General features: G+C 47.5%; 1 long non-coding RNA gene across 1 annotated transcript in view; it reads left to right on the forward strand.

Moving 5' to 3' along the window:
- LOC141276242 (uncharacterized) overlaps positions 1-13,145 on the forward strand; it is a 163,674-nt gene extending 150,529 nt beyond the window's left edge. Inside the window, exon 3 of the long non-coding RNA XR_012325506.1 lies at positions 13,115-13,145. This is a non-coding gene — a long non-coding RNA (uncharacterized lncRNA). The remainder of the gene's footprint in view (positions 1-13,114) is intronic.
- The last annotated feature ends 2,574 nt before the right edge of the window (positions 13,146-15,719 follow it).

Genomic DNA, 15,719 nt, shown 5'->3' on the forward strand with positions numbered 1-15,719 from the left:
CTGAGTGATGGCGTATTCACTTCCTAGAGCTGTCAAGACAAGGTACCATCAACTTGGTGGCTTCAAACAAACAACGTAATGTACTTTCTCACCACCTGGAGGCCAGGAGCTTCAAATCAAGGGGTCGGCAAGACCGTGCTTTCCAAGAAAGAATCCTCCCTGCCTCTTCCAGCTTCTGGTGGCCCCAGGCATCCTTAGCTGTGGCAGCATCCCTCCAATCTCTGCCCTTGCGGTCACACGCCTTCTCCTCCCTGTGTGTCTCTAACTGTTCTCGCCTCTTCCTGGAAGGACATCCGTTATCTGATTTAGGTACCTCCTTAAATCCAGAACAATTTCATCTCAAGATCCTGAACTAATGATATCAGCAAAGATCCTATTTCCAAATAAGGTCACATTGGAACTTCCAGATGGATGTGAATCTGGGGGGACACTATTAACTCTGTCTGAGTAGTAAATATTCTTGCTGATTCCGTTATGATCATTTAGGTTTGTGACCTCATTCTTTGGTCTCAGCCCTGCAGGGCAACACAGGCTAGAATTCATTTGGACACTTTTTAAAAGTCACAAAAGGCATTGAGCATGGGGCATTCCCACGGGTTTATTATCTTTGTGACCCATCAGCCCCTTAGGTTTCAGGTTCTGGAACCTCACGCATCACTTTGTTCTCAGATGTGGCCTCTGAGCCTCGTTGTATATGGAGCTTCAACCATGCTTGGGAGAAGAAATCTGGTCACATCCGGGCCAATGAAACAGAAACACAAGATGAACTCTGGGACCCTCTCCATACTCAGCTGGTCAGCTCCCCACAAGGCTCTTTAACTGCATTTGCATTTCAGACTTTTCCATTCCCCGAGAGGCTAGGAGATTCTCAGAGCAAAGCTGATCGCCAGGGGGGCTGGTTTCCTGACTTACAAAACTGCTGTGTCTGCCCTGTGTCCCGAATACCCTTCAATGAAACCATCTTCAGTCATTGTAGACCTTCGTCTTGATGTACATGAAGATGAAGGTCATAAACAATAGGTTCTCTACAGGAGCCAGTTCTGTAGTATCTACAAATGAAAAAGGATTTAAACTGAAGAGCTGTATGGTTTCCAAAGAACACTCATGGCGTAAGTGGTAAATGAAACGCTACTGGAATGTATTTTTCTCGCTTAGACAACTTGCATCACCTACTTGGGAAATAGGAACTATAAAAGATTTCATGTTTCTTTTAATAATAAAAGAATGCAAGAGAATTATTGTGGTGACACATGCTTTTCAAAGCAAGGATGCATGTCCGCGAATGTTATCTGATGAAAAATACATAACAGTTGGTTCAATCATCAGACAATTCACCTGCCTCCTATCCCGTGGGGGTCCAGGCCAGGCCACTGCTGCTGTCAATTCCTAAGCCCACCATTCTGGTCCTCTGGAAAGGGTCAACTGTTCTGTGTCAGGAGATCAGGTGCTGTAGACATTCTGCCCCTATTCAAAAGGATTGTGATAACTGGTGTCCCCTTAATAAATGGAGAGAAAACAGAACTCATAACCCAAGGTGCTAAATGACCTCATTCCACCCTAAATATATGTGCCTTTGCTCATGCAGAACACAAGGAATCCAGTCCCCAAATAGCTAGAGGGTGCAGGTCATACATCAGGGCCCTGTAAGGCCAACAGGGGCATCAGCTCTTCCCAGGACTTTGGGTACCATGTCAGCTGTACAATTCAGCGTCCATAGAGTCAGGTGTCAAAGCCAATACTTTCTCAGCACAGATGGACTCAGAGATTTCAGAACTAAACTCTACAGTTAAGAGCCCCATGGGCCTTGAACAAATGTCTTCCAAGAACTCTCCCATCCCCAGCGTAATCATACTCTGAACCCTCGGTGGTAACTTCTGAATTCCTCTACCACAGAATTAGCCTGGTAAATTTTTAAAACTATAGTGACAAGACATTGCATAATTACCACCTAATTGCAGCCATTTCTTTGCCAGGAAGTCACATATTGTTTTCCTAAGACATTCCGATAAGCCTATTCACACAAGATTAAATACTTCTAGCGCCACTTGGCTATTATACTTGACAGCCTGATTAGTAAGTGTAGGGAACTGCAAAGTACAGTCTGAGTAAATTGGATGCTTTAAAATTCACTAGAAGGATGCCTTTCATTACACTGGCATAGCTAGAGAGTCTCTATATATGGTTTTTTCTCAGTAAAGTAGATTGTGGCACCGTATGCGGTGCAATTTCTGACTAATAATGCTTAATGGAGGCATGTCAAGCCAACAACTTGTAATATTCTCATTTATGTTCAATCATCCCTTACTGGTTTTCTAATTGTTCTCCCAGCTTTATGGCCGGGACACTCTCCTATACCACAACAGAACTTGTGTGTCCAAACGAGCTAACTGTTCTCGCCTCTTCCTGGAAGGATATCCGTTATCTGATTTAGGTACCTCCTTAAATCCAGAACAATTTCATCTCAAGTTCCTGAACTAATGATATCAGCAAAGATCCTATTTCCAAATAAGGTCACATTGGAACTTCCAGATGGATGTGAATCTGGGGGGACACTATTAACTCTGTCTGAGTAGTAAATATTCTTGCTGATTCCGTTATGATCATTTAGGTTTGTGACCTCATTCTTTGGTCTCAGCCCGGCAGGGCAACACGGGCTAGAATTCATTTGGACACTTTTTAAAAGTCACAAAAGGCATTGAGCATGGGGCATTCCCACGGGTTTATTATCTTTGTGACCCATCAGCCCCTTAGGTTTCAGGTTCTGGAACCTCATGCATCACTTTGTTCTCAGATGTGGCCTCATGGGTTCTTAAGAATTCAAAACCGTGAGGTTAGGGGAACAAGAGAAGGGGTTTCTGATGGGGCCTGACTTCTGGCTTTTCCATTTTAACACTGATCAAACTTTAACACTGATCCCTCCTTGATCAAACTTCAGCCAGACTCCTTTGTAAAGGAGTCTTCTTCTCTACAAGTTCTGAACGTTGGCCTTCCATGTCCTTAGGCTGCTAAATCAGTTCGTCAAGGATCTTCACACCCTTGATTTCTGTCTTAGTCTGTTAGGGTTGCCATAATGGAGATACAGTAGACTGGGGGACTTAAACACCAGAAATGTGTCTCTCACAGCTCTGGGGCTGGAAAGTCCAAGATCCAAGATCAAGGCTCTGGCACATTTGGTACCTAGCGAGGGTCTGCCTTCTGGGTCACAGATGGCCAGCTCCTCACTGTGTTCTCACATGGAGGAAAGAGGTGAGGGGGCTTTGGAGGGTCTCTTTTTACAAGGGCACTAATCCCATTCACAAGGACTCCACCCCCATGACCTAATGACCTCCCACCAACGCCACCTCCTACACCATCACATTGGGGGTTAGGATTTCAACATACGACTCTTTTTAGGTGGTGGGAGAGACAAACATTCAGTCATTTTCTGATCACATTCCTCTTCCCCCATCTTTGACATCTAGGCCTTTGGCTTATCTTTAGCAAGAATCTTGTTAAGACAGTTGAGTAAGAAGCCCCCTTCCCTTGCCTTCCGATTTCCCACCCACTGATCCCCCTCAGCCTGTCCTTCGGCTATAAATCCCCACTTGCCCTTGGTGTGTTCGGTATTGATTTCAGTCTTTCCTCTGTATTGCCATAAGCTTTTTTTTTAAATTTATTTGTTTACTTATTTGTATTGGAGTATAGTTGATTTACAATGTTGTGTTAGTTTCAGGTGTACAGCAAAGTGATTCAGTCATATAGAGATAGATATATAGATTTTTTTTCAGATTCTTTTCCATTATAGGATATTACAAGATACTGAATATAATTCCCTGTGCTATACAGTAGGTCATTGTTGGTTATCTTTTTTATATATAGTAGTGTGTATCTTTCTCTCTGGGCTGGGGTAGAACCCTGGGCGCTGAAAGCAGACCTTGCGCCCCACTGCGAATGAGTTTAACCTACAGGTCCCACCAAGATCAGAGACAGGAACCTGTAGACCTTTCGCCCGGTGGCGAGGGAAGTGTTTTTCTCACCTCATGCCCGCGCCCAGGCGTCCCGGGACCCCTGAAGACCCACTGTGAGCGCAGCCTCAATCCGGATGGAGGCGAGCCTCTCTCCTCCCCAGCCTCGCGCTCACCCGAGCCTGAGCGGGGCCTGGAGGGCACACGTGGTCGGCTGCTCCTGGGCGTGGAAGCCGCCTCCTTCCCTACTGATCTGGGTCTGCTCGGCTCCACCCCGATGCCACGTGTGCATCATAAAAACAGCAAAGGTAATAAGCTCGCCTCTGATCTGGAGATGCACCCACTGCTCCCAGACACCAGTGAGCCCCACAGTCCCGATGAGCACTCTCCCAACCTCCTTGGACCCGGGGAGTTGCCCGCGGGGATGATCCCACACCTCGGCCAAGAGGGGGGCTCCCCGCGAGCTGCGCTGGGAGCGCGAGTCATTTCCGAGGGTCTAGGCCGGCTCTCGGGAGCAGAAGGCTGGGGAAAGACGGGTTCAGAGACCGGCTCACCCCTTGGATTCCCAGTCCCAGTTTGACATAATTGAGGTGAGAGACGGATGGGGCCCCGGGATTTGGGGAAAGAGTGCAAAAAACTCGGCTCCCCATTCCGAGTCCCACAGTCCCTCAGAGTATTGGGGTGCTCGGCAAACCGTGTTCAGCACCCCTTCCTTCGCTGCCTTGTACACCCATGGATCAGGAACCGGTCTGCAGGTGGTCTCAGGTAGGGGAGACCCGGTACGCAGAACCCAATGGAGTCCGCAATTCCAGGGATGGGGCCCCCCGCCGAGGGGCTCCAAATGGGACCAACGCCCTTGCCAGAGCCCGGAGACTGAACTCAAGTTCAGGTTCTCTCCGGTGCCCCTGGAAGCCTGGAGGAAATTGCCCAGCGCTGGGGGCGGGGTGGAGGGGAGAGACAGCCGCGCTCCTGCCTCGCCTTTCCCGGCGCGCCAGCATCCAGCTCAGCGGCCGGCACAGCCCCGGGGCGCACCCTCGGGGCGCATCTTGAGGTCCCGCCGTTCGCATCCCGCCGCTGACCCGCGCGAGTGGAGGACCCCGCGGCTGAGCCCCAAGCCCGGCAGCGTCTCGGATGCCTGCGCCCCGGTCCCTCGGTGCCCTCGCCGCTGCCCGCGCTCTGCCACCAGCAACTTTTCTACTGCCGCCGCCCCCCGGTCCCACCCCCGTTTCTGTCCCCGCCCGGGGCCTCCAGGACTATCCCCGGCCCAGGGGCGGGGCCCCTACCGCGCGGATGCTGGGCTGGAGGTGAGCGGGGCGCAGGGGGAGAAGCGCGCGGGCGGGGATGCAGGGTGCCTTGTGCGCTGGGGAAGTGGCACTGCCGGAGGCAGATGGACGTGCCGGGGCGGCTCTCACCGGTGACCCGCACAGCTCGTCCGCGCAAACCGGCTCCACCCGCGAAGAAACTGCAAGTTCGCAGACTCGGTCCTTCGCCCCTGCGGCGCTGGAATTCTGCGCCGGGTACCTGCTACTGTGATGCGGATCCTTTCCCCACCTGCCGGCCGTCCCTTGGGGCAGGCTGTGGGCGCCTCCCACTTGTAAATTGCTCTGCTGTCTTGGGAGCTCGCGATTTCAGGAATTAAAAATCCCGTTCATCTGATGTGTAACCATCTTCGGCCCACTAAGAGAATACACAACAGTGAACAAGGGATCTATGCTCATATAGCTGGACATTTACCTGTATTTTAGGTGCGCGTGTGTAAAGACTCAAAATATACGTATAGAAATACACCGTTAACTGTATTGGAAGAAAGGTTAACTGTTCACTAGTGACCCTTGTTTACTCACGGAGTTTTAACGCAATGTGCTTCAGTTAACTATTCAGGAGGGAAGAGCCCCCTCTCCTGCAGAATTGTTCCCGCAATAGCATTTTCAGCCCAACTTCCCACCGCCCCTCATCCCCTCCTCTTTCCCCAAGACTTTCACCAGCACCCCGAGCTTCTCCCCTCGCGGTTGCCTCAGGTGCCGCCCGATCAGGTGCTTCCTGTTCCTGTAGGTCTGGGGGTGAGTGGGAGGTAGAGCGACCCGCCTCCTGACAATACACCAGCGCAGAGACCCCTGCTGCCACCCCTTCCGCGCGCCCCTGGCCCAGCGCTGGGACAGCCTCCTTCGTCTCCTCTTCTAGGACAGGGCTCAGGCCGCCCTCCTCTCCCCCCGGAGGCTCAGTCTAGCCTCGGAAAGGAAGCCAAGCTGACTGTGCCCTGTGTCACCATCTTTCTGCAACCGAGGGCACCCTGAGCCCAGAAAGCTTTTCAAAAGGAAAGAAAACTTAAAATCCCGTGAGTGGATGAGAATCAAAGAGAGAGAAAATGAGCAACTGAAAATCCTTTTGTGTCCCCAGACTCAGGCACACAGAGGTGCCAGGCCTCGGAGGAGCTGGGGGTGGGCTGGGCAATGCAGTCAGCGTGGAGCAGGTACCCCAGGAGATCACCTTTGGAAAGCTGGACCCAGGCTGGGGTGACGGCAGCTCACTGGGTCCCCACGTTGATTCCACTTGGCGGCGGTGGGAGAAGGCAGCCTGGGACACAGCACACAGGCCCGAGGGGTCATAGTTAAATGCCAGCTCTAATAGGTCTGGGGAGCGAGGCTTGTGGCTTTTACTGTTTGCGTGTCTTTGTTTAAAAAAAAAAAAAAAAGAAAGAAAACTCTTGCTGATAATTTCCCAAGATTCCTTCCATTTGGCTAGCCTAGATGTGACCTCAGAAGCAGATGCAGTTATAAAACACATGTGGGCTGTCTGGTGCCCCTAAAACAGCAGGGCTATCTTCTTCTGTATCTGCTTCTGCTACTCCTCTCTCTCTCTCTCTCTCTCTCTCTCTCTCTCTCTCTCTCTCACTCTCTCTCTCTCCAGCCCAAACACACACACACACACACACACACACACACACACACACACACACACGTTTCTCACCTTCTGAATTCATCCAAGAGTGCGTTATACTGGCTGATGAATCAGGCTGTTCACCTTTCCCTCCTCCTATAAGATCATATGAACAACAAAACCGTAAAAATAGCCCTAAAAATGTATCCAGCTTCCCCCCTGCCTTTCCCTCTTCTCTGCAGGCTTACAGTCTGCACTTCCTGCTTCCCTATCATCTCTAACCTTCCAGTGCTGAATATTACTCTCTCCAAGTTGTAGAACTAATGCAGTTCTCAGTCCAAAATACCACGGGGAAAATAACAAAACCCCTTTCTGACTGTGATGCCCACATTTATCTTCCTTCTAACATATCCTCACACCCTCTGTTTCTCTCTCTCTCTCTTTCTGGATAAAGATTTAGTCCATCCTATGCCCCATCCAGTTGTAACTACGATTTACTGAGCACTTGTTATGGGCCTTCCTTGCTTCATTATGTTGTTCATTTATTTGTTTACTTGCTTATTTGTCCCCAGGGCCACCCGTCCAGCCCTCAATGAAAGCTCCACGGAGCATGACGATTCAACCCTGCTTCCCCAGCTCCTGGAGCCATGCCCGGCATAGTGTGTAACTCGTGACCATTTGTTGGGTGAATTATTCTTGTAAAGCTCTGCATATTATCCATTTTACCACTGAAGAAACCAGTATTCAGAAATATTAAATTAAAATGGCCTAGCTTGCAATGACAATAGTATTTTGGAGCACATAAGTTAGATGCTCTTCTGGGCATAAGGAGTGAGTTGACGCATTGAATCTTTATGCAAACACTACAGGTATATGCTCCCCTTAGAGCCATTTTACAGGCAAGGAAACAGATGCTTAAAGATGTCCAGTCGTTTGTCCAGGGTCACACAGGTGGCGGGGGCTGGAGCTGAATCCATCCCAGGCAGGAGGCTTCTGACTTCACATTCACCAGGTAGCTCGGTGCCCGGGTGTTTCCAGAAGTTGTGTCCCACCCTTACTGCATGACACGCCGATGGCTTTGTTACCGACCAGGGTCCTTGGACTCTTTAATAACTAGCAATTGATAAGAGGCTGGAAGAGAAATTCAGGCAAGGCGTTTTGGGGATCCTGCTGCAGCAGGGGAGAGTGAAATCAAGTGGCAGGCTCCCTTGGGGCGCTCGCTCCCTGAGAAGAAGGGTGGGTCCAGGAGTCGGGCTGGAGGGGCAGCTTAGGTGGTCTGTGCACCCCCTTGGGGATGCTGTGTGCAGGGGGCATGCGCAGTATCCTGCTTTTGTTCCAGGCGCCTCAGAAGTGGCAGCTGGGTTTTGGCCTTTTTGTATCTTGTTGTTCATCATTTGCCCCAACTGCGCCTGTGTGCGGTTACTTTTAGCCCCTTACAGTTTCTTTGTATCTGTTGCTTGCAGAGGCAGTTCGTCCAGGTGCAAGCCCTCCAGTAAAGGGTCCCAGGTCCCAGCCTGTCTCAGGTTCTGTTGCCTCCTATGTGCTTGCTCATCTCTGGGTCAGATTTTACTTGCTAGAACTTTCTACATCAAACAAAACTGTTTCTTGGTAACTTCGGCTTCTTTTCACACTCCTAGAACCAGCCTCATCACAAGCTTAGGAGACACCAACCCACCCTGGGCAGGGCCACCTCCTCAGAAGTCTGGGTCTCAGCCCCAGAGGGGTTCCGTCTTACACCCTCTGGAGGCAGCAGCAGCCCCCGGGTTGTGGTCTTTCTTCTGAGGTCCACACTCGTAGGTACCAACATAACCTCAGGGTTTGGGAACTTAAATAAAATATTTCATGCAAAGAGGCGTCTGTGTCCAGCAAACACCGGTTCCGTGTCACTCACTGAGGGCCCCTTCAAGAAGAAGTCACAAGTACTTTACTTTCCAACATTTAAAGCATACCACAGTGTAAAACATCCTGATTTAATGCGAAATATTTGTAGGAGGATCTGAGTGATTTTTACGGTGAATTCGCTGAAAGAGCTATGAGAGAATTTTGTAGAGAAAACATATTCTTCTGCCCGTGTAAATACATCATAATCTATATTGGAATGTAGCAGGGAACCGATGGGAATATAATAGAACGGTCCATTAGCTCTGATTTTAAAAAGGTGTAAAATTACATAAATAAAAGAAATATGTTGGCTTAAGTGGATATGGGTACAAATCAGGGGAAGAAATGCCACAAAATATTGCTGGTAGATGGATTCTTATATTTTATTTGTGGTATTATAAAAGCGAACGGCAGCACTGTGATTCAGAAAATATGGGCGCCTGAAAAGCAAGTCACAATATAAAATTGGATGGGATAAAAATGAATGGCTCTGTTGGCAAGCGAAGAAATTAAGCAAAACGAAAACATACGTTGGACTGAATTCCCACACAGGTTTGCTGGAGGAAATGTTGACAAGCCCATATTTCTGTATAAATCAGGGCAAGACATACAGTAAAAAATCGAGCTGAAGGAAACCCAAGGTCATTCTTATGCATGCAGTAAAAGCCAATATTTTTCTGGCTATTATTCACACACTAGCCAGTGGCAGGGGAGAAAAAAAGAATTGTAATAGAAACTAGCTTGAAACGTAGCTTCAAGAACATCCTAGAAATTCCATTCCTCTTGGAGCCTTGGCTTGTGGTAGTGAGAAATTTAAATTTAAATCTCGTAAGGAAATAACCCAAATTCTAGCTCTGATTCGTTGGGTGGGTAACGGGGTGTTACTTATATAGAAAATCATGCTAGGATGGGAATCTGTCTCCAATCTTTTCTGTGATGTTTGTGTTTCCATTTTTTGCCACTAGAGGTAACGATGTTACCATAGTCTGGAAACCCGCTATTCCTGTCTCCTTCCCTGCTGGGTTTTCAACAGGCTCTCCTGGTTCACTAGACATGGGGTAAAAAGATGTTGCTTTTGGAGAAAGATGGATCTTGCTCGCTGGCAAGTAGAGTAGCTCTTAACACAATGAGGGACACATACACTCCATTCAAAGGGTGACCAGAGACAGTGGAAGCAGGTCGTCAACAGATTGTTGTACCTTGCTAATTACTAGAGAAATGCAAATCAAAACTACAATGGGGCTTCCCTGGTGGCACCGTGGTTGAGAATCTGCCTGCCAGTGCAGGGGACATGGGCTCGAGCCCTGGTCTGGGAAGATCCCACATGCCGCGGAGCAACTAGGCCCGTGAGCCACAGCTACTGAGCCTGCGCGTCTGGAGCCTGTGCTCCACAACAAGAGAGGCCACGAGAGTGAGAGGCCCGCGCACCGCGATGAAGAGTGGGCCCTGCTCACCGCAACTAGAGAAAGCCCACGCACAGAAACAAAGACCCAACACAGCCAAAAATAAATAAGTAAATAAATTTTTTTAAAAAAAACCTACAATGAAGTACCACCTCACACCTGTCAGAATGGGCATCATTAAAAAGTCTACAAATAACAAATGCTGGAGAGGGTGTGGAGAAAAGGGAACCCTCCTACACTGTTGGTGGGAATGTAAGTTGGTGCAGCTACTATGGAAAACAGTATGGAGGTTCCTCAGAAAACTAAAAATAGAACTACCATATGATCCAGCAATTCCACTCCTGGGCCTATACCTGGACAAAACTATACTTCAAAAAGATACATGCACCCCTATGTTCATTGCAGCACTATTCACAATAGCCAAGACATGGAAACAACCTAAATGTCCATCAACAGATGAATGGATAAAGAAGTTGTGGTACATATGCACAGTGGAATACTACGCAGCCATAAAAAAGATAATGCCATTTGCAGCAAAATGGATGAACCTAGTGATTATCATACTAAGTGAAGTAAGTCTGACGGAGAAAGACAAGTATCATATGATATCACTCATATGTGGAATTTAAAATATGGCACAGATGAACCTATCTACAAAACAGAAACAGACCCACAGACATAGAGAACAGACTTGTGGTTGCCAAGGGGGTGGAAGGTAGGGGAGGGTAGGACTGGGAGTTTGGGATTAGCAGAGGTAAACTATTATATATAGGATGGATAAATGATACGGTCCTACTATATAGCACATGGAATTCTATTCAATATCCTGTGATAAACCATAATGGAAAAGAATATGAAAAAAAAGAATGTCTATGTGTGTATAACTGAGTCACTTTGCTGTACCGCAGAGATTGGTATGACATTGTACATCAACCATACTTCAATAAAAAAACTAAATTATAAAAATAAACAGACTGTTGTAAACGAACCCAAACTTCTTTGCTTCATTCTGGGTTGAACATTAAATATAATACCAGCGGCTCAAATTTTTGTTTGTTTTGTTTTGTTTTGGTGTTTCTTGAGTAGCAGCCTTGGGGACAACTCCAAGAAGCTATTGCCACAATTGTTTCAAGTATGCTATTCATTGGATTGATCATTAGCAAACTGAGGGATAGATAAAACAACACAAGTCACAGGAGTTTAAAACATTCAGGGCTCTTGATTCCTGGTGAACAACTCTTTCTTTGAGCCTGGAGGATTTATAGGGAAACAGTGAGAAATGCAAAATTTTAAAGAGAGAATGGGTTTTGTAAGACGAAGTGTATTACAGTGATTTGCTGTGCCTTTTTGTGGCCCTTTTCTGAGTGGCTGCATCTCCACATGTAAAAAGCAAAGTAATCTTGACTTCAAGCCAGTTTCCTCTCAAGCCTGGACTTGGGATGATTCCTCATTTAAGATGCTTCCACCCTAGCAGCCGCATAGCACAGGGATATCAGCTCGGTGCTTTGTGACCACCTGGAGGGGTGAGATAGGGAGGGTGGGAGGGAGGGAGACGCAAGAGGGAAGAGATCTGGGAACATATGTATATGTATAACTGATTCACTTTGTTATAAAGCAGAAACTAACACACCATTGTAAAGCAATTATACCCCAATAAAGATGTTAAAAATAAAAAAGATGCTTCCACCCTTCACTGTCATCCTTTACCAACTTTCTTTAGGTGATTGTGATCGATCTGAGAGCTTAGAGTCCCCTTCATGGATCGGGGATACAAAGAGCAGACACGGATACAGGCTACAGACATGGAAACAGCCTCTGTCCCAGCCACATGCCTGAGACAGCTCAGAAGATGGCCAGCCCATCCCAATTTACTACCACCATCCTCGCTACTCATAAAAGAACAGCTCAATATCTAGCATGCCTGTGCCTCTCCTGGGAATGTTAATAACGTGTAGATTCTGATTTGGTAGGTTTGCGTTGGGACCTGAGAGGCTGCATTTCTCATTAATTTCCTGATGGAGCTGATACCTGCATCCCATGCGGTGACTTCTCTTAGCCCGAGGCGGGGAATGAAACATTCTATCCAGCTAGACATCAGGCACTGAAATGCAGGCATTTTCTGCTCATGAACTGTAACAGCTAGTACAACAATACTGAAAACAGCCACCATTTGTAGACTCTGCATATTGTGTGGATATATAACATGGATGCTGTAAACCTCACCCCACCCCTGCATATGATGTTACAGATAATTAAGTACTAATACTTACTGACCGTTCCCATGAGCCAGGTATTTTTCTAAACATTTCATGTGCATGAGTCATTCTGACCTTCACCACAAGCCTATGAGGTGAAGGGTGTTACTGTCACCGTTTCAATGGTGATACTTTGAGACACAGATAGTCACATGGCTAAATCTCTCCTTTTCTTCAGGTGTTTGCTCAAATATATTCTTCTCTTTTTTTGAAGATGTTGGGGGTAGGAGTTTATTAATTTATTTATTTATTTTTGCTGTGTTGGGTCTTCGTTTCTGTGCGAGGGCTTTCTCTAGTTGCGGCAAGCGGGGTCCACTCTTCATCGCGGTGCGCGGCCCTCTCACTGTCGCGGTCTCTCTTGTTGTGGAGCACAGGCTCCAGACGCGCAGGCTCATTAGTTGTGGCTCATGGGCCTAGTTGCTCCGCAGCATGTGGAATCCTCCCAGATCAGGGCTCGAACCCGTGTTCCCTGCATTAGCAGGCAGATTCTCAAGCACTGCGCCACCAGGGAAGCCCTCAAATATATTCTTAAAGACTCTTGTCACCTCCTGTTTCAAATTGTCACCCATTCCCATCACTAGCAACCCGGATCGCCACTATCTCTTCCCTTTTTGTTCGCCACTGTACTTATGACCTTTCAGAATTTAACACAACTTAATTACTTCTGAGGTTTATATTTTGTTGTTTACCCTTTTATGAAATGTAAGATCTCTGAGCACGTTTCCTCTATTTTTTTCCACTGATGTATCTTCAGCACCAAGGAGAGCGCTCGCAATACAGTGGAGGATCCAAAAACTATATACCGGTGGAAGGTTGAATGAAGAGGTGAGGAATGTGCGGGAGGAGAGGGTACATCTGGGAACGGCTGTCAGCCATGGCTGCTGTGGTGGGCATGGTGATGCGGGACTCGTTTGGGGAGCACTGCTTACTTGGGTGGAAGCTAGGCTTGGGAAAGATTGAGAGCCACTAGTCCCCCTGAGTGCCACTGGCAATTCTCTCTACAGCACATGCTAACATGAAGAAGGGTGATTCGCCCAATCCCCTGCAAGGAAAGAGGAAATCATTTGATTGAGTGGTTTAGCAACATGTAGATCAAAGAAATCAACCATAACAAATTCCAGCCCATTCAGATGGACAAATAACGGAATGCTCTCTGTTTTGGCCGTTTGTTTTGTAGCTACTTGTAGGTCAAAGTGACTTCAAGATATATGGTAAAACCTCCCCCCAAAATAGTTTAACAGTCAAAGGAAAGAGGCTGTTGAGTGCCCCCGCCCGTTGCCTAATGTACTGACTCTTGCAAAAAAAATTCATGCTTGGGGGGAAATTTTCATCATCTTCACTAATTAGGGGCTGAGGATCTAAGCTGTTGAAGAAGTCTGCTTGGGTGGTTACACTGTGTTCGGATACCTGATTGGAACATCCAGGATCAAAGCACTTGACTAGTGATTGAACATCACAGAGTGTGGGCATCAGTAAACTCCGCACATTATTTGTGCTGATAAAAATAAGAAGTGTCTGATCTGCACATCAGCGGTGCTCATGGAGAAGGATCCCTGGGAGTGAATATCACAGAAGAGATACTGTATCCGTGAGACAGAGGTGGGATTACTATCAGGGTCAACATGGGCACACCCAGAAGGAGGTCAGCATGATTCTTGTAGCCCAGAAAGGGAGTATCTCTGACAGCACATCCTACATGCACAGAATAGTGACAGTGACAGCACCAGCAAATGTGTCCCCGTGGAGGGGATCCTTGACAGACTGGATTTCAGACCTGGGCATGGTGTTTTTGTTTATGGAAATTTGAAATGCCAGAAGGGGAGCCAGTTGACGTGAGGGGTTCAGACAGAGATGGAACTCAGACAGTAGGAAGCCGCACGTGAGAAGGACAAAGCCAACAAAGGCACAGTCAGTAAATATTTAGAGAATGGATGGATGGATGGATGAAAATGGCTAAATACAACACTTATTCTACCTTTTTTTTTTTTTTTTTTTTTTTGCGGTACACGGGCCTCTCACTGTTGTGGCCCCTCCCATTGCGGAGCACAGGCTCCGGATGCGCAGGCCCAGCGGCCATGGCTCACGGGCCCAGCCGCTCCGCGGCATGTGGGATCCTCCCGGACCGGGGCACGAACCCGCGTCCCCTGCATCGGCAGGCGGACTCTCAACCACTGCGCCACCAGGGAAGCCCTATTCTACCTTTTAAGACAAACCCAAGGTGGTCGGCATCCTGAGTACGACAAGGGTGCCCCCGTGCTGCAAATTCTTCAGGCTACTTGCCTGACTATTTGAGCAACACAGAACATCTAATTCAAAATAGCAATGGTACAAAAGGGAGTTTATTGGTGTAACTGCCTGTGAGGAGCATTGCATTTAGACAGGGCAGGGATTGGTGGCTCAAACAATGGCACCAGGACTCATCTTCTCCTCCTGGCTCTTCTCTCGTCCATGTTGATGTAATTGTCAAGCTTCACACGGCAGCAAGATGCAACAGGGAAGGGCTCTGCTTTTCAGCTCAAGTCCTGTTAAAAGCATGTCTTCCTTCTCAAAACTAGCCAATAGGGCTTCCCTGGTGGCGCACTGGTTGAGAGTCCACCTGCCGATGCAGGGGACACGGGTTCGTGCCCCGGTCCGGGAAGATCCCACATGCCGTGGAGTGGCTGGGCCCGTGAGCCATGGCCGCTGAGCCTGCGCGTCCAGAGCCTGTGCTCCGCAATGGGAGAGGCCACAACAGTGAGAGGCCCGCGTACCGCAAAAAAAACAAAAACAAAAATTAGCCAATAACTAAATAAATAAAACAAAATAAAATAGATTGCTTTGCTTCCTCATCTCATGGGGTCAAAGGCCACCCCTGGCCTTCTGGGGCCATGCCAATAAGATGCTTTGACTGCCTTAATATAAGGCACATGTTTACTTCCAGAAAAGAATAAGGTTATTCTCTGTAATATAATTAGATATTATAATTACTGAGTGATTTTTTAAAAATCTACTAAAATTAGTGAATGTAAAAAAAAAAAAAAAGCCTGAATCTAGAATAACAGAACAAACATGAGTGAAACCACATTTGGAAACTAATTATGCTTTGGCACTGGAATAACAAATAAGTAGTTCTTATTAAGCTGGGCCTCATTATTAGTCAATCTTGATACTTTTCCTTCTAACTCCAGATGCCCCTTCAGAAAAATCTCAGTACACCTCTGGGCAGTGAACCATGCTTTTGGATTTGTGATATGAACTGAAGTGTCATTGTCATTCTTTATGGAAAGGATTGGAACTTGAGAGTTCAGTGGTTCTGAGTTCAAACACCAGCTCCACCTGTCACCTGCTATCCAGGTGAATGTACACGGTACAACTCCTGT

This window comes from Tursiops truncatus, chromosome 13, assembly GCF_011762595.2.
Source record: "Tursiops truncatus isolate mTurTru1 chromosome 13, mTurTru1.mat.Y, whole genome shotgun sequence".
Lineage (NCBI taxonomy): Eukaryota > Metazoa > Chordata > Mammalia > Artiodactyla > Delphinidae > Tursiops > Tursiops truncatus.